The sequence below is a fragment of the Rhinichthys klamathensis genome, unplaced genomic scaffold, assembly GCF_029890125.1.
Source record: "Rhinichthys klamathensis goyatoka isolate OS25496 unplaced genomic scaffold, OSU_Roscu_1.1 h1tg000485l_1, whole genome shotgun sequence".
Lineage (NCBI taxonomy): Eukaryota > Metazoa > Chordata > Actinopteri > Cypriniformes > Leuciscidae > Rhinichthys > Rhinichthys klamathensis.
In genome coordinates this window covers 1153062-1172723 of record NW_026606972.1, presented here as the reverse complement: position 1 = coordinate 1172723, position 19662 = coordinate 1153062, and the positions used below count along the sequence as shown (strand labels likewise).

Genomic DNA, 19662 nt, shown 5'->3' with positions numbered 1-19662 from the left:
CCGTCGACAAGCCTACAGCAGGACTGCTTCGAGGACGCCGGCGCCTTCTGCCGCCTTCGATCACCTTCTGCTAAGCCATCCGGCGCGCATCATCTATATCCTTTTATCAAGCTTTCAGTGTTCGCCCCCGCGACACTTCTAAAAGAGCAAATTAAACAAGGCGTTGTTTCAAATGCCTTCCTGCGCCTCGTGTCGAGGCCCTCTTCAGGACGGGGATCGTCACATCATTTGTGCCCGCTGCTTGGGACCGGACCACGCAGAGGCTGCCCTTACTCGAGGCGGATGTCCCGAGTGTGACGCCCTGGGCCTCACCGAGCTGCGCGCTCGATTCGCCGTTTTCACCGCGAAAGAGCCCACCTCCTCCATGCTGCCATCTCCTCTGGTCGAGCCGCGCAAGAAAAAGCGCCGCTCACAGAGGCCGCCAGAGCACGCGGTTTGCAGTGATGTCACGCCGGGCCAATCCCCGCGTGCTTCACCACCACCCGAAGACTCCCCGCCGCCAGTCCAGTTCACACAGGCGGACCAGCACCCCTCCAGCGGAGCGATGGGGCTCATCTCGTTTGGCGCGCCCGGGGATGACGATGAAAACAAAGATGACAGCTTTTCCTGTGACGCTGCATCCGATGACTGGCCGGGTTCGTCCTTCGACCCCGCGCCATCGACATTAGCGGGCACGAGCGTGGGCTCCAGCATGGACTCGGAGATCGTCCGCATCCTGTCTAAGGCCGTGGAAGACCTCGGGCTCGATTGGTCTTCCCTGGAAGAACCCGCCCGCAGCCGACTGGACGAGTGGTTCCTGCAGGGGCGCCGACAGGCCCCTCGACAAAGACCCTCCCCCTTCTTCCCGGAAGTTCACGACGAACTCACGAAGTCGTGGAAAGCCCCGCACTCCGCTCGCCTGAAGCCTTCTTTTTCATTGTCGCTCTCCTCTGTGGACGGCGCGAAAGAAAGAGGCTATGAGGGGACTCCGCCCCTCGAGGAGGCTGTGGCCAATCATCTGTGTCCACCCTCCAACGCTGGATGGAAAGCTAAAGCTTCTCATCCCTCGAAGCCCTGCCGGTCTACTTCAGCTCTCGCCGGTCGGGCATACGCCGCCTCCGGCCAAGCTGCATCGGCGCTTCACTCTATGGCTGTCCTCCAGGTGTTTCAAGCCAAACTTCTCCGCAGTATGGACGAGTCTGGACCCGATCCTGAGGCATTCAAGGACCTGCGCAGCGCCACTGACATAGCACTGCGAGCTACAAAAGCCACCGCCCAATCCATCGGCCGTGCTATGGCTAACCTGACTGTCCTTGAGCGCCATCTGTGGCTGACGCTAACAGAAATGAAGGATGCAGATAAGGTGTCATTTCTCGACGCGCCTATCTCCCAAAGCGGCCTGTTTGGACCAGCGGTGAAGGAGTTCGCTGAGCGCTTCACCGAAGCCCGTAAGGATTCACAGGCTATGCGTCACTTCCTGCCCAAGCGATCTAGCTCAACGCAGAGCCGCCAAAGGCCGTCTCAGCAGCAGCGAGCTAAGACGGCGCCTCCCGTCTCTCAGCCCAGACCTGAAACGGATTTTCGACGCCGCTCGCGCTCTGCCAACAGGAAGCAACCGGCCGAGCAACGGGGACCTCGGCCCAAGATTGTGCTGAACCCAGAGCCTCGTAAGTCCTCCTAGCTACAGGGAGAAAAAGGGAGAGCGCGTGTCTCGCAAAAGCCGGGCCGTTCTCTCCAAAACGTTTAAAACATTACCCAGTCCCCTTACAGGCGGCTGGAAATGTCTATACAGCAGCCAATGTGCCAGCCACACAGCTCGCCCAGCTGCAAACAAACGCCGTTTTTACGGCGACACACTGAAATCACATAAAGAGCCATTTTCTGCCTGTGTCATTAAAGGGTCACGTGTCCACACCAAAGTGCGCATTCCCACATATCAAAACTGTCAACGCAGTGCCAAATGTTTTCCCAGCTCAGACTGGACGCCCCATAAATGTAGATTATGTGCCAACTGTCACGTATGCACCACTACACATAAGCACTGTTCCCTCAGTTATAAACACTTCCCCAGTAAAAGCGGGACGTTCTATAAGAGTAGCGCGTGTGCCCGCTGTTATGCACGCACCCCAACTCACAAACACTGTTTATATGGCCAAAAACCTCCCGCCACGAGCGGGAAGTTTTATGAAAGTGGCGCGCGTGCCTACCACAGTCTATGCACCCCCACCCATAAGCACTATACACACAGTGTTAAACATTTCCCCATCTCACTCTGTGAGCATTACAGCGAGCGTGCCTGTAATCTCACACGCACCCCTGCACTCGGCATTCAACAGAGCTGCTCAGCGCGCGCCCGCGCCGCTGAGAGCTGTAAGCTCGGTATTAACACAGAACGATTCGCTGGCGGGAGCCATACGTCACTGCGACACGCCCCCGGCCAGCATTCAGCCCATATCTGTGCGATATCTGTCAGAGCAAATCACGGCTGCATAAAAGCCCTGACGCCCTGGAAAGCTGTCGACTGGTATCAGTCCGGCGTGAATTTGGGCGTGAACACAAGGAGAAAAATGATCACGACAGATGCCTCCAAAATAGGCTGGGGGGCCCTTTACGAGGGCAGGCCTGTCTCCGGCTTGTGGTCAAACCCGGAGAAGCGCCTACATATAAACTGTCTGGAATTGAAAGCGGTCGCTTTGGCTCTCAAAGCCCTGCTCCCGTACCTGAAGGACGAGCACGCACGACCTAGTCATTTGCATTATTAAAATGACCGTCCACGACAGCCAAAATATCGCATCAGATCTCGCGAGATAATAATGCATTCAGAAATAAGCAAGGGGGTAATCCACCAGCCGGAAACTGAAGTCTCCTCGGGCGCCGCCATTGGCTAACAAGCCTTCACCTACTGTTACCATCCCATTGACTCCCATTCATTTTTGCGTCACTTTGACAGCGAATAACTTTACATCTGAGACGTTTAAAGACTCCATTTGTCCATTATTTATTTCTAAAGAAACACGGCAATGTATAAAATGCTCCATTACCTTGTATCTTACGTTGTGGCCCCGTAGAAGCAGTTTTAGTAAAAAATAGGCTAACGATTGCGTCATAACACGCGACTCTCTGTCGCATAGAAGAGAAATGACCGTAAAGACAGATGTAGAAGCTCACGTGCAATCGGGGGGACGTGGAGGCATAAAGTCAAGGGAGAAGCCCATAGAGAGTCATAAAGTTGCTCCTGCTGCGAGCTCATGAACAGCTAATACTCACGATCTCCGGCTCTGCAAGATTCAGAAGGGAATGATTCAGATTCCTCTTGGCACCGCTACTAGAAGACGTACAGTCTTCTACTGTCAGTCAGGTTGCTCACGTCACAACTACGTCTTCAAGCTCAGTTTGAGCATGCGCAGTGCGCTTGGCAATCAGGAAGTGAGTGCTTCTATTTGACTTCACTTTTCTCCGTTGAAGTCTATGGGGTCGCTGTGTCCATTTCTTTTACTGTCTATGGAAATAAGGTGTCAGAAGAGCTCTGTGTTTACTTTTTTTCCATTTTTCTTTTTTAGAAGGGCCCGAAAGACTATAATAGAGCGTGGGTATCCAAGGTAATACTAGGTTATGACTCCTTTAATAAGTGAATTGCGCTGCTTCTCTCACAAAAAATGAATCGCAGTTTCACTCTTTCTCAGCATGTGATTGGCTGTTCGCTACTGATGTCACACCTAAACTCCTAAACTCAGGATCAAAGCCTGAGTTGATAGAGAAAGTTGATGATCCGCATCATGGTACCAACAAAGCCTGGTTGGATTGGTTTGGTTTTGTCAACTCAAAACTAATCCTGCAACCCTGAATTTGTTCAACTACCATCGTGGTACAGGCCCCAGGTTAGCAGTGGAGCGTAAGTTACTATGGCGATGATCACTGCTAAAAGCCAAATCACATTCATGTTGCCTAAAACCCAGGGTTGGCGCAAACTAAACTGAAACATATCTGGCTAGCGACCTAAACCGGCTTCATGGTATAGGCCCCATGTGAAAACAGTATATAGAGATGGCTGGAGTGATTGTCTTAGTTGTTTAGGGTTCAGGTTTTCCTGTAGTAAGTGAAATGTCTTTGCAAATCTGAAATTGCAAACTGGCAGCTTTCAAAAGAACCTTGAGGTAGTCTATTGTTTTTGAGCAATATGATATAGCCAAGCCTTTCCATGAAAGACACAGGCCCACTTTCTCATCAGAGGAAGTCATTCTATTGGGTTTTTTCTCCTAATCTGTATTTCTTGTAATTCATTCTTAGTGTGTTTATCCATATAGCTTTGCTTAGTCAGATTTGTCATCATTACTGCAAAGTGTTTCATATTTTGTCAGGATGACTGTTTAGTTCACACAAGCTGAGTCATGGCATCATGACGAGCTAAAGAACATCCAGTTTCAGTGAAGACTCCTTTAGACTCCATTGAAGTGAGCATTGTATTGGTGTATAACTAAAGATACAAATTACTAAAAGAAGTGGAAAAAAAATATTACATTAAAAACCCTTCAAGAAACAATTGTTTCTATCTACTATAATGTAATGACAATGCCCATTAAGTGGAAATATGGCAACATACAGGCCACATATTAGTTTTTACCAGGGATGTGTCCGAAATCGCATAATCTCGCTACAGTATGTACTTATATGGAATAAGTACTTCGTGAACACTAAAAAAGTAGCTTATGTTCTATATGGTATTATGAATGTAATCTGGACGTACTACTACTACATTCACCATGCCATGTGACCAACCAGCTGCAATTTTGTCACATCACTGCCATTAACAAATCCCGTGGCCTCATGGGATAGTGTCCATCGAATGCACACTCAGAATCTCAGCGGAAGTAGGTGGCCATCCGTGTACTTTTTGCCTACTCTTTTATGAGTACTGTAAATTTGGACACACCTCTTTTGTCACATACTGTTTTTGGCTTACTATATAGTAGAGAAGTATGTGATTTTGGAAGCAACCCAGGTATTACACACTTCCTTGATTGTAATGTAGACTTGGAGCAACAGTGCTCTCTTTTGGATAAGTCATGAACAGAAGTGTACACACACACAACATTTGTGTATAAACTCTCTTAAGGTTCAGTGTTAATACTCTCACATTATTTCTTCCCCTTTTTTTGCCTGTGTAACACTTGAATGACAACAGCAAAGAATCTAGTGGCTTCTAATTGTCATGGAGAAACTGATTGTCCACCCTGACAGGAAGATGTAGCTAAGAATATCAAGTGCTTAAGTTTCCACCCAGCCTCACAGACAGAAGTTCCTCTATACATTATTAAGACTTATTCACTCCTACAGGGGCTGATCATCTCAATTCTGCTCACTTATTGTTATTACTTTAATATACATCATATAGCAATGATACAATATAACAATATTAACCATAAGTTGCTTGGATAAAAATGATCTTTATTGTCCACTCACATGGAAAATTAACTTTGGCACCTCTCCCCAAGATGGAAAATTACACAATACACATTACAAAAACAGAACTATTCATGCAGACATTCACAGTCTTGCATTTGTTGCCTTATCTGCCTTTGTGCCATGATATTTTTGAGAATAAAATGCAGTGAGTTGCTAGGAAAAATGTTTATTGGTGTAGAAGAGTACAGTAAAATACACGGCTCAGTAAAATGTAATCAACTTTTTTCAATCAAAATGAAACGAACTCAACAAGATCACAATAAGATAATTGTATTATACAATAAACACGTTGCTTGTATTGGTGCAATTTTGCTTAGTTGCTATTAAATGAGCAGTTTTCCTGTAAGAAATTACACTTTAAAAAACAAAAAATAGGATAAGTACATTTTAAATTTACATTATTTAACCAAAATCTAAATTTGATAAATCTAAACAAGGATTTGAGCATGTACAATTTTGCATCTAACCAACATTTGTACTCATGTATGCATGTGTTAAATAGTTTGGATGTTCAAGCGGCATGAAAAGTCTTGTAAATATTTTAAATACTGAAATTTGCCTAATTTTTTTTACAGACTTTCACAGTTTTGAATGCAAATGTTTAGCTCATGTTCCTCTTTTCCCTATTTATCTCTGTGTTTACTGGAATTGCACACAAATTGTCACATTGCACATGTCTTCTCACCCCATATTGCATTTACTATACATCAATCATTTGTTTTATTATTATATCATAGAAGTATTATAACTATTACAACTATTATAACTATTTTTTATTTATTTGAATGTATTTAAGTTTGTAATTTAATTGATCAAAAATAGAAATTAAGCTGTGGTCACATTGATTCCTCCTATCTTTCCCCCTCAATAGAACAATCCATTAAACAGACTGTACTTCTATCCGTCACATCCTCATTTTCATCTGTGTAACATTAAATGGCTAAAGTATATTTGCCTCAACCCCTCGCACTTTCACAATTCTGAAAGCAAGCATTTAAATCTCATTCCTCTTCTCTCCATTTAGTTCAGTGATTCAGTCTCATTTGATGCTTTCCCTTTCACCCAGTCATCCAAATGCTATAGTGGCGACATACTAATGTTGTCTTGTCTCAGTTTCCTTGTGAGACCAGCACACTGGTCACTGATCCGCATCTAAAGACGCACCGATGGAACACATCTCACCCCTCATGTATAGCTTAGGGCCACATGACTGCTGGCAGAGGGGAGGGGATGTAGTCCACAGCAGGGAGTGGGCCTGCATTCCTGATGCCAGAGAGCATACTTGGCATTCCTGGCTTCTCCTAGTTGCTCTCAATGAGCCATTTGACTGGCGCTGAGGATTTTTCCCCCCAGAGTGGCAGAGTCAGCCTCTGACGGATGAGAGTTGCTGCTCGGGGAGAATAGGAGACCATTCATGCCATAGTGGAACTAGAATGATGCCATTGAAATATAGCATGCACCATGGAAGATGTTAAAACGTGTCTTGTCTCAATTCACTGATTTGGGTTGTTTTTGGATATCATAACCATCAAATAACTACTTAACTATCGCATAACCGTGTAGAAACACTAACAGAAAAGTACCAAAAAGATCTATATTTGGGTGCAATCTCTTGAATTTTCCAATGATCTTTTTCACAAAATGTGTTTTTTTTTGTCACTTAATATGGGACAACCATGTCAGATACAAGAATTCAGTCAAATGTTTTATAAAAAATACTAAGAAATATAACATTCGCTGAAATTAATTAAATATTTTGAAGTCTCACCCTGTCAGGACATAGCACTTTTTCTTTAATAAAAGACGTTTATAGTTATTCTTGCTGCATATACATAATATATAGGCTATATATACAGGCTAATTATAGTCCATATAACATTATTTTATTCTATCTGTCAGTAATGTTTAAATTATGTTTCTTTTTTAAAGAGCAAAGTACATCGGCACTACCATTCTTTTTGGGATATGGTATAGGCTATCATTGTAAGGCAGTGTATTTTTGGAAATACCTTCAAATAACATGGTATAGAGGCTATAGGTAGCATCATGGTAACACCATCGGATACTATCACATACCATACTACGCCACAGTACTTCAGAATTCTTTCCCTATCTTGTACTGTAAGTAGCCTACTGTACATGTCTATCAGCACTGTCATTTCCATGTGCCAAATTTAGCAGCGCTCGTTCTCCGTTTCCCGTTACGCTCAATTGTAGGCAGAGCTAGGGAGCCTATGGTGCTGAAACCGAGGCTGTAACGTCATGCTCGACTCTAAACCTCACCCACCCTCCCAGAGGCGAGCAGCTCTTTCACAGGCACAGGCGCAGACGGACTGACTGGTTGGAGCTGGAGCGGATTGCTGTAAGTATCGCATTTGCGCGATATTCTATGGCATTACAGTCGCAACGGCGCGTGTATTGCGCGGGAACTGTGAGGGGATTATGATGTCACGGTTTGATTGATACATTGTAACGGCTGAACGGCGGAATGTTCCAATGTTGCAAAGCAGACCGGCAAAGGGTTTGCGGAAGAGCAGCTCAGATGTCTAGAATATGGCGGAGCTGGAGTGAAACAATTCAACTCCTTAGATTTACCAGACTCCGCTTTAGGGCGAGAAAAATCGCTTGGGAAGTTTGTGTTGAAGCGCGCGAGGTTAACGGCGTTGTGTTGCCCTGAAGAATGGCGTTTTTTGTTGTTTCATGCCCACGGCAGGGTGGAAGTTATAGCGGAAATGGAAAAGTTGTACGAATGAGTAGTTTAACGAAGCACTGATTATCAGATTCAAACCGTCAAAGCAAAATTTTTCGACATGGTTTACGTAAAGAGATGAGTAAGGAGTGTCCGGCATTGTGATAAAAGGCACATTTAGCGCTTCTAGTGCAGTCTTTCCTTCTAGATTTGACTGATTACCGGCCCCGCCTAGTTCTGTTCTGTTCCTCAGTCGAGGAAGATGACTAGTTCATTCAAGAAGAATTGGAGAAAATGAGACTCGGTTTTCTTTCACGTTGGACTGACTGTCAGATCACGGAGGAATAAAATGCACTCGTGCTTTTCAGGGTCACGAAAATAATTATTAAAAACACCCATGTTGCATTCCACTTCGCAGACCAGAAAACATCACTGGGCCCCTTATAGACTTATAGTTGGATGTGACATTTTGAATATTGTCCTTTAAGAAGAGATATGAGACTGAAGTCGCTAAAGAATATCCTGTTGCTTCTCCATGCATTTTTAATGGCTTGATCTTTAATGACGGGGCTCTTGTGAAATTATAACAGCCTTTCTCCAAAGGTGTCTTTACACAGGCTGCTCTGAGGTGGCTTTGTGTCTGCTCTGAAGCATGTATAAAAATGCCATGTCAAATAAATAACAACTAAAATATGCTAGCTTCCACCTCAGCAAATCTGTATCTGTTGCTGCTTTGCTTCTGTGTAATGAAATGCAGCATCAGTGCAGCATTAAAGGGATAGTTCACCTAAAAATGAAAATTCTGTCATTAATTACTCGCCCTCATGTCATTTCAAACCTGTAAGACTTTAGCTTATCTTCGGAACACAAATGAAGATATTTTTGATGAAATCCGAGAACTTTCTATCCCTCCATTGACAGCCACGCAACTAACACTTTGACGCTTCATAAAGAGATCGTAAAAATAATCCATATGAATTGAGTGGTTTAGCCTGAATTTTCTGAAGAGACTCGATCACTTGATATGATGAACCGATTGAATTTAGCGTTTTATTCACATATAAACATTCATCAATTTATACATCAGTTGTAAACGGAAGCTCAAGCATGTTCGCTTGACGTGCAAGAACCAATGAGGTTCATTATCATGTTACACAGCACGTTTGAGCTTCTGCATGATCCAATGAGGTTCTTTCTCGTGTTACACAGCACATTTGAGCTTCTGCATGATCCAATGAGGTTCTTTCTCGTGTTACGCAGCACGTTTGAGCTTCTGCATGATCCAATGAGGTTCATTCTCGCGTTACGCAGCTCGTTTGAGCTTCTGCATGATCCAATGAGGTTCATTCTCGCGTTACGCAGCTCGTTTGAGCTTCTGCATGATCCAATGAGGTTCATTCTCGCGTTACGCAGCTCGTTTGAGCTTCTGCATGATCCAATGAGGTTCATTCTCGCGTTACGCAGCACGTTTGAGCTTCTGCATGATCCAATGAGGTTCATGCTCGCGTTACGCAGCACGTTTGAGCTTCTGCATGATCCAATGAGGTTCATTCTCGCGTTACGCAGCACGTTTGAGCTTCTGCATGATCCAATGAGGTTCATTCTCGCGTTACGCAGCACGTTTGAGCTTCTGCATGATCCAATGAGGTTCATGCTCGCGTTACGCAGCACGTTTGAGCTTCTGCATGATCCAATGAGGTTCATTCTCGCGTTACGCAGCTCGTTTGAGCTTCTGCATGATCCAATGAGGTTCATTCTCGCGTTACGCAGCACGTTTGAGCTTCTGCATGATCCAATGAGGTTCATGCTCGCGTTACGCAGCTCGTTTGAGCTTCCGCAAGAGGTTTGTTCTTGAGCTTCCATTTATGTTCGCTGATCAATGTTTAAATGTGAATAAAACCCTAAATTAAATCTGTTCATCGTATCAAGCGATGGAGAGTTAACCACTCATATGGAATAGTTTTACGATCTCTTTATGAACTTTTTGAAGTGTCAAACAAAGTGGTAATTGCATAGCATGTCAATGGAGGGACAGAAGTCTCTCAGATTTCATCAAACAGATCTTGGTTTGTGTTCTGAAGATGAATGAAAGTCTTAAGAGTTCGGAACGACATGAGGGTGAATAATTAAGACAGAACATTTTTAGGTGAACTAACCCTTTAACGTGCAGCCATGTACTATTCTTCAGTGAATTTTTGTGGGCAAATTCAAGTCATTTCAAAAGGAATCCGTGTGATCAGGATTTTCACATGAGGGTTTCCTATGCAGATTTTCCTACTTAGATGGCACTCATTTTCAGGAAATTCGAATTCTCCGCACTGACCAACAGAAAGCTGCTTGGTTGACTAAGGACCTTTTTTTTGCCCGTAAAATTTCATAGATAATTTCTCCAAAATTTTCACATTTCCCTTCATTGTTTTTCTATATTCAATTCAATTCAAATTTATTTGTATAGCGCTTTTCACAATACATATTGTTTCAAAGCAGCTTTACAGAAAGTCCATTTCAGAAATGTACATAGAAAAAATACAGTTAGTTAATCATGTATTAATTTAGGGTATAACATATCGCCGGCGTTGAGACGTCTCTTCACAGGCGTCGAGTCGTTATTCATAAATTCATAGAATTTTTTTTTTTGCATTCGAATTTTTGTGTAAATGCATTTATGCCCCCTTGTGTAATTTGTGTAAATGCACCTTTTTGTGGTATAAATGCAGCCTTTGTGCCGCCTTTCCAGTGTAAAATGGGTTCGTGGAATATATGTGACACATTGTGCAACTGCTGTGCTAACCAAGTACATATCATTTCCTGTTTTTGAGCAAACACTTGTCATTCCCAATCATGGAAAAGTAGACAGCAATATATCTGTCACTGCCCTAGTCAGATAAGTGTATGGCACCCTTACATTTCCTGTCTCAAAACTGTGTTGTCAGTTCACTAACTTTGTGTGAGTGTATGAGTTAATGCAGTCATAGATTTGTTGTTGCTTCATTTTTTGTCATTTCTACTTATGTCATCTTAATAGCCTATAAGTAGACGTTTAAGTTTAAGAATAATTCTCTGTAATTTATACATGTGATCATAATTTGTACACGTCATAATTCTCAAATTGAGATGTCAAGCTTGTTACAATACCAATTCTTAGCACAGATCTTTTTTGGAGTGCTGGGTCGCTACGACCTAACCCTACTGGGGTCTGACCCCGATCCTGTCCCTCCTAGAGCGAGAGGAAGGAAATCCCTGTGATAGTGTGTCCTCTTGGGCACAGAGGAATGCCGGTCTGTTGGCTCTGTTGAAAATAACAAAATAAAGAGATGGACTTCCTTTCGAAGAAGGCCGCCCACTGTTTGAACACCCTTTAAAAACCTGGGTTCTGTCCTGGAAGAAACTTCTCTAGATAGTGCCACGTCAGCTTTGATGTGTCGATTTCAGGTGTATCGCTTTCGTGTAGTAGTTCTTGGTTGTTTTGTATAATTAATTATAGCCTCGATTGTTGCGGTTGACAGTGTGGTTCTTGCTTTGAGCTGTATCAGAACATCCCAGCAGCATTCTTGTGGGTGGGAGTCAAACCGTATGCAAACATACATGGGGTCTGTCAGGGAAGCAAATATCTCTGACTTTGTAAATGGCAGTTCTAATACAGCTGATTCCTCTGGAGGGCTGTGTCAGAGTAACCAGCCTGCTAGCCTGAATTACGCTCCGTATTTGTCTAGCATCACTGTATTTAGGGGTCCGTAACCCCTGCATGTTCAGATTAATTGTTGATTGTAGGTTTTTTTCAATTTCAGATCCTTAAACTTTACCTTTTTGAGTCCCTGATATTGAATATTGAGTATTGCGAATAGCTACGATGTTAGTAAGCTGTGTGGTTTCCCACCAAGGCTTTGACATTTGACTAGGAAACAGAATAGCATTTTGAAGCCAGTGGGTAATGAGATGACAAAACATTAACTGCCAGTTGTCGGTAACCGTTTGAGACTTTTAGAGGAACCAACTGAGCAGAAAGGAAAGGAGATGCTCTGGAGAGGAAGAGCATGACAGTGCGGGGAAAAGAAGGCTGTTGGCGTCCCTCAGCAAATTGGACCACTTCCTCTTTAGGCCAAAGGGCCTCATGAAACCTGGTGGCCCTGTCATGCCTTCCTTCCTCCTTTTAAGTCATGTGATTATTGTGTGAGACAGAGCGAGTGTAAAGATAGCTTATGTATGCGTTTGGTTCAGATATTATAATTTTGTTGTTTTTAATAGTTCAGTATCAGCTGGCTCTCAGTAACAGAACTGGCCCACAAGCAGTTTCCAAGGGTTACTGAGCTAATGTGGTGTAGCTCAGCTCGACGCTCACGTTTTCTAATGCTAATCCCAAAGCAATTCCACAATCTATTCCCACACATCATTGTCCTTAGGGATGCACCGATCCACATTTTTTCACTTCCGATCCGATCCCGATACCTGAATTTGGATATCGGCCGATACCGATACTTTTCCGATACCAGAGCTGTGTTTGCTTTAATATTAATATTATCATTATTGTTGATTTTATATGATGCTGAAATAAACTCCTCTCTACAGGCAAGTATGATATGTACGTATGTATGCATGTATGTCAATATATATATATATATATATATTAAACAATAGATAAACAAAAGATAGACAATTAAACAAAGATACACATTATACAGGCCTACACAGTGCTTTAATTTCAGGAAGGTCTACTAACATTATTCAGGTATGGTCTAAAAATAATTATAATAAAGTAATCAAAAGTAAAATAGCACTGCAAAGTTTATCATAGATAGATTTATGCTTATTAAAGCTAAAGTTATTCATTCAAGAGCTGTGAGTGATTTTCTCTTTGCCTTTTGTTGTTTGATTCTCAGTAACGGAGCAATCGTCAGCATGTTTATTAGACTGCTTCCCCTTTAAGAACGAGTGCACCATATTTTCTCCCAACTATTTCCATAACTACGTCCATTTTAGACAAACTGTTTAAGTGAATCTCCAAGCCGGTCATTTTGACATTTTTGTGTAGGCTACATTTGATCGTTTAGACATATGAATATTATTTTAGCATATGAAGCCCAAAGTATAATGTGCTTGTCTCGTTGCGGTCTGTTTCGGAGCGCGCGACGCGGGAACAGCTTCTCTTGCGCAGATTTTTGTGCTTTTAATAGCTTTTTTTATTATTAAAAGCGTCCCGCAATTTAGCAACAGTAGAGACTGCATTTTACAACAATCACCGATCATGCTGATGGGCTGTCGTGTTGTGCGCGCTGTGGCACCGCGTGAGAGATCTCTCTCTTTCTCTTCTGGACTGCGAATAGCAAACATGCATCACAGACAAATGGTTTAATTAATACGGCTTTGCAAATATTGCATTTTGCTGTCTTGCTCTGCTGTGGTGTTTCCAGTGTGAAGTATTTCCACCATAGGATTTCCACACAGCGAACATGTTGGCAGCTCAATGCTATCCTGCTAGCTGGCTGCAAACTGCGGAATGGATTTCCTGAGGGGGGTCTCTGTGTCTCATTGAGCCGCACCTCCGTTCAGGATATCCATTCCACAGTTTGCAGCCAGCTAGCAGACTAGCCGGCGGGCCGCGGGAATCACTTTTGGAGTCGTTTCAGCAGACTACGTTAAAGCGCAGACATGGCTCATGGATATCGGATATCTCCGCAGGTTGGATCGGGAAAATCCGATACGTGAATTACGCTGGTATCGGTCCCGATACCGATACTGGATCGGATCGGCCCCATCCCTAATTGTCCTCATTTAGGCGTGTAAGCCATGACTGATGACAGACTGTGTCAGCGATTTGTGACTGTGAGAGATTGGGACCTTTTCTGAGTCTATAATTCAGAAATAGACATTACAATGAAGTTTATGATCAAATTGAAATTCAGATATTTGTTATTGTTTTTTATGTGCACTGCCATTAAAGATTGTGGGTCTGTATATATATATATATATATATTACAAAAGATTTATATTTCAAATAAATGCTGTTATTTGAAAATAAATCTTTCAGGAATCTTTGATGAATAGAAACTTATCATGACTTTCACAAAAATATTAAGGACCACAACTGTTTTCAGCATTAATAATAATAATAATAATAATTGTTTCTTGAGCATTAGAATAATAGAGGACCATGATGACACTGAAGACTGGCGAAATGGCTGCTGAAAAATCACAGGAATAAATGACATTTATAATAAATTGAAAAAGTTTTCAATTGTAATAATATTTCACAGTATTACCATTTTTAGTTTACTGTATTTTTGATCAAATAAATGCAGCAGTGTAAGAGACTTCTTATAAAACTATTGAAACCCCAAACTTGAACAGTATGTATGTTACTTTTAAAGGCGTTTTATGATGAGGGCTGGATTTCAGGCACTATTGTTTTTATTTGTTGTTGCTTTTTTCTCTTCTTAGTTAAAAGGATTGTTTTTGAGCATTGAAATGTATAGTTTGAAAAAACTCAGAACTGATTACCAGCTCTGGTGACATTTGTAGTATTGAAGTTTATATTTGAGAAATGTCTTGTGTCACAAGGTCAATAAATAACAGCCTAAATAAATAAATATGAATAAATAAAAAAGCCTACAAATGTTCTAAATGTTAGTTTATTCTTATTTGCCAATTTATTTTAAATATTAGATATCTCACCCATCCGTTATGATGACACCTTGTGTTATAGGCTGAGATCTGATTTAGAAATGTACAATGAAATAGTTTGAGCAACAAGTTCATGAAGTGGATTGCTGATTTGTCTTCAGAGTATAATGTGTGTGTAAATGCATCCCTGGGGTCTATATGCTGTAGTCAGTCAGACGTCAGATGCCCTGCCATGTGTTGACATTTGACACTAGAGGTTGGGCTGAGTTCTCATTGATCTCGTCTCCCGTTGTTCCTTTTCCTTCCATAATCTGCCTCCCGACTCGTTGTTTTCCAGTCTCTAAGCGGCTTACTGGTTCAAGCATTAGAAATTGTGTTATTGCCTTAGTCTTAGTGACAATGTTTTGACAGGGGATGTTTGACACCCCTGCCCTTTGAGCCAGTGTTCGTAATTGTTCTGGGCATCAGTTGCCTTGTAGTTTAGTGTAACCACATCAGAAGTGGGGGGGGAAAGCTGCTTTGACAGCAATGATAGTGCAGATCTTTTTGTGTTTACGTTTTAAACAATAGTTTGCAGTTTTGAGTTTTTATTTAGCCACCCAAACCCATATGGCTTTCTTTCTTCCTTGAAACACAAAAGGACATGTGTTGCAGGATGTTCACGCTGCCCTTTTCCACACAATGAAAGTGAATGGTGACCAAAAATGACAAAATGGCCACTCAAAAAATGAGGAAAAAGTATCATCGTATCAAGTTTGATGTCAATGATGAGAAATGTTATTGGTTTTTATTAAATATACAAATATTCAATTTTGCGCAAATGCAAATTGCATAAATGAGATTTGAGTGCTATGACGAAGGGCAAAATTTAAATTTCAATCTGTTCATTACAAAGCTTTCAAATGGCTTCAGAAGACTAGGAATATAGTGCATGGATCCCCGGGTCACCATCCACTTTTATTGTATGGAAAAGAGCAGCATGAACATTATGCATAACATCTCATCTTTTCTTTTTAGTCTGCAAAAGAAAAAAAATGGGGTTGGAATGAGATGAGGGGGAGTAAATGGTGACACAATTTTCATTTTCTGTTTCTGTGAACAGAATTTGAGACCGCACTGGTTGAGAGGATGTGAGAAAAAGAACAAATGTTCACTTTGGTAAGTCATTTTAGATGCTTTCTCAGCAGAGCCCCCACCGATTTGTCGCATCAGAAGCAAACGCCAGATTGTGAAACCATGATTACTCTGTTTGTTTTCACTCATTCTCTTTGAGAGCCTTGTAACCTAGGTGAGTTGATTGACTTGCAAATAACATGTTGGGATTCAACATAGACAGGTCCAGTAAAAACTACATAATTTGCCAAAACAAAAGCATTTTCTATCTGTTACATGGGCCCTGAGGACACTTTTCAAGCTGTTTTTAATGTTGCTGTATAGCTCAGATCAAAAGGTTTAGCATGCTAGAATTTTAAGCCCTTGCATGGGCTCGATCATCATCATCATCAGTGTTTTGTCATTCATACTCATTGCTAATGAGCCTTTTGTGTATTACCGTAGTAGGTCTAAGTTCTGATAGATAATTTGGTACCATTAAGATTTCTTTTGAACTGGCTGAAAAACAATTAATAGCAAACAGTGAGCCAGACTGATTCTACGTAATTACCGTAAAAACTGTACCTTTTATTTCAGTCTGTCTCTGATGTAATGGCCATTGTGTTTGTTCCTAGAGATGATTGCATGGTTTCATCAAAATTTAAGTTTGAAAAAGACAACAAATACAGTGTTTGTTTTCGTCCCTGCTGTGGTTTGTGTTAATTACAGACAAGAGACCAGTTTATGTAGTCATTACCACTAGACTGTGTTGCTTTGACACAGATTTTCTGCAGGCTATGAGTTGCTATGCTAAATTTGCCAGAGCTTTGATAGTGTGTCTGTAGTCAGCTGCTAGCTGAGGTGCTAATAAATTTGCTGGCTGGTTATTGGCTCCATCCTGACTAACAGCCGCACCTTTGGTTCTCAGCGTTTCTCAAGTCTGGCGTATCTCTCACCTGGCGTATCTCTCACCTGTAGCCTTATCCACCACAACTGGGGCTCAATTCTGCATGGGGTTGTTTCACTTTGTGGCGAATAGTTGTTGTCATTTTTACTGGCTGGTTCTAAATGCCAATAGTTATTGGCCGATAGTTATTTTTATGTTATGGCATATATAATATATATCTTTTTTTTTTGTCTAAAAAAAATAATAATGATCAAACGCAAACTAAAATCAATCATTTCAAAGTTTTTAGGCATCACAATATTACAAAACTACGGTATGAAAAATGAAATTAGCTATGTTATCTATGGGTAACTATGTACCCATTGGTGTTTTTACCAATTAACCTGGAGTGTTAGATGAGGGCATATTTTAATGGAAAATATGGGAAATATATACAATATTGACCAATGTCGATAAAAAAATCTTGAATATTATTATATCCGATAAACAATATGATACTGATGTATTGTCTATCCCTATTTTATAACCAAACGAATCCACATGAAGTAAAAACTAGGGGTCAAAACATTGGTTTTTCAATAACCGATGCAAAAACCCATATCAAAAGTGACTGAAAAATGCAGATATAATAATACGATAAAAGTAACTCTTCACCAAATGTTGACCCAATGAAACTCTAAATTTAAATCATAAAAGGGTAGATTAGTAGTTGTAGTAATATAACATGACAATGTTGGTGACTAAATATTGGGCGATTAATCGATTCACTAATATTATAAATATCTTTTAGGATTTGTGCTTAAAGTTTTCCTAAACATCGTTCACACAGAACGTGTTTTTGCATTACACTGCACTGCTTTTCCATTGTTTTTCTATGTGAACCTTTTAGACGGACATGTTTGACCGCTGAGGTCACGCCTCACGTCTTTTGTCTCGTGCATGACATGCGGCGAACAAGTTAAAAGATGTTCAACTTTTTAAAAAACGCGCCTCAAGAGCTTGCTTTTTGTCTTTTCCATGACCTCCGTCATGTGTTTTTAAGTGCATTCTGTGTGAATGGTTCCTTTGAAGTCCGTAAGTCATTGTCTTCTGCTGCAGATTTTTCTAGAAATGTTGCAAGTTAGCCTAAATGTTTAAACAGACATCAAAATGCACATTACGTTTGTGTGTTACCACTTACTGAGAGAAGTGACTCCCGCTGAAAACCCTGCAAAAGCTTCAAGAGTTTGTTTTATTTATGGCACTGTAGTGAAGAGATTTTGCTCAAAGGAACCCACTAGAGGGAAAAAAAGATAGTATGATTGCCTGATGGGTTTCGTCTGGGCACTTGTCTTCAGGGACATGGGAAACACTTAGATGGAACCTGCAACACAAAGCCCAGCTTAAAGGATTCCAAGGACCCTTTAATCACAGGGGATATTGACTGGTTTCTCTGCATTTATGTTGCTTATGGCAGTTTAGCGAGGCCTTACACACGAGTAGGAGACCAGATCTAAGTCAGGGTCAGAGGTCAGGCTTTGGGCCTCCTGTGTTTATGGGGTTACAGGTCATGGTAGCGACCCATAGAGCCATTTATACTCAACCTCCTTAAAAGAATAGATTGTGGGAAATTTTTAATTTGGCAAGGATGGTGTTGAAGGCTGGTTTTATAGTCTTCATGGAGTAACTATACGTCCCTTTTCAGAGACTAAATTAAAGCATTCAAGTCACAGACACATGATATCATTAGGGAAGTACTCGGAAGTCATCATATTTTCAATTCCGGAGGTGCTAAGGGCACAGAAATTACAAGCTTTGCTTTTAAAGAATAGGTAGAGAAAAGCAGAACACAGGATTTGGAGAAGTTTTAGTTAGTTTTGAGAAGCAGCATCATTAAAGATGTGACTTTTCATGCCGCAAAACCAGACGCAATGTAATGTCCGGTAGACATTCAGTTTGCATTCCTTGTGATCCCAACTGGATTGGAATCCAATTTATTTTAAATGCATATTATTTTATTTGTTTTGTTACTTTACTATTTTATCATCATTATATTTTTTACTATAGATTCATGTTTTTTATATTTTTGTTTACTTTTGTATTTCAATAATACAAAATATATATAAAAATATATAAAATGTTGAGCCTTGGTAGCAACATTACAGTTTGTAGCTGCATTTCCCTTTAAAATGTGGGCTTGATTATAGATACACTTGTAGATTTGTCATTTGGCTAATCCAGTCTGCTACTCTAATTGGTAGCTGTGTGCTCAGGCCAGTTGTTCTTTTGTGTGGCTTTCTAAATAGACGTCCTTAAACAGCTCTGTGGATTTTAAATGAATCCCAGCATCTTCACATAGACTCAGGCAGGGACTGTTTAGTGCTCTACTGTAGAGCTCTCATGTATGTGCGCGACCCATTCATGTGTATATGAGTCTCTCTGTTTGCGCATTTGCACATCTTTTGAACGGCAATCTCTTTTATGTTTTAAGTTGCATTTTTTCCAGCTCCAATGAGTAGCACGCTCATTTCTCCGAGGGATGTGCGCACGCGCACGTATATTTCCATACGAGACTTGGCTTATTTGTACGATGCCTCACGCCACGATTTACCTCATATCAGTTGACTTTTTCTACAGAGTGACGTTCAGACTCCCTCCGATGAATCCCGTGGGAGAACGTGGTGTTTCTCTCCACATTCCCCAGAATAGCAAAGCTAACCACCCCTGCAGATCCCAGCAGTTCAGCTCTGAGAAAAGAAAGCAGCCAGGCACCAGCAGGCACCAGCAATCCCGGCATGCTGACTGTCTTTCCTCTGCTGTCCTCCTAATTCCATTTGCACTGGAATGGACTGAATGACTTTGTTTGCTAAAAACATACTTTTATTTAATGATAGTTTTAATTATTCATCTTCCTGGGACCATAAATGGAATTGAT

The 19662-nt window shown here is 41.5% G+C and overlaps 1 protein-coding gene across 1 annotated transcript in view; it reads left to right on the top strand.

Annotated features, from left to right (window-relative positions):
* The first annotated feature begins 7652 nt into the window (after window positions 1-7652).
* rap1b (RAP1B, member of RAS oncogene family) overlaps window positions 7653-19662 on the top strand; it is a 58771-nt gene continuing 46761 nt past the window's right edge. The window contains exon 1 of the mRNA XM_056237240.1: window positions 7653-7804. The gene's annotated coding sequence lies outside the window, so the exon portion shown is untranslated. The remainder of the gene's footprint in view (window positions 7805-19662) is intronic.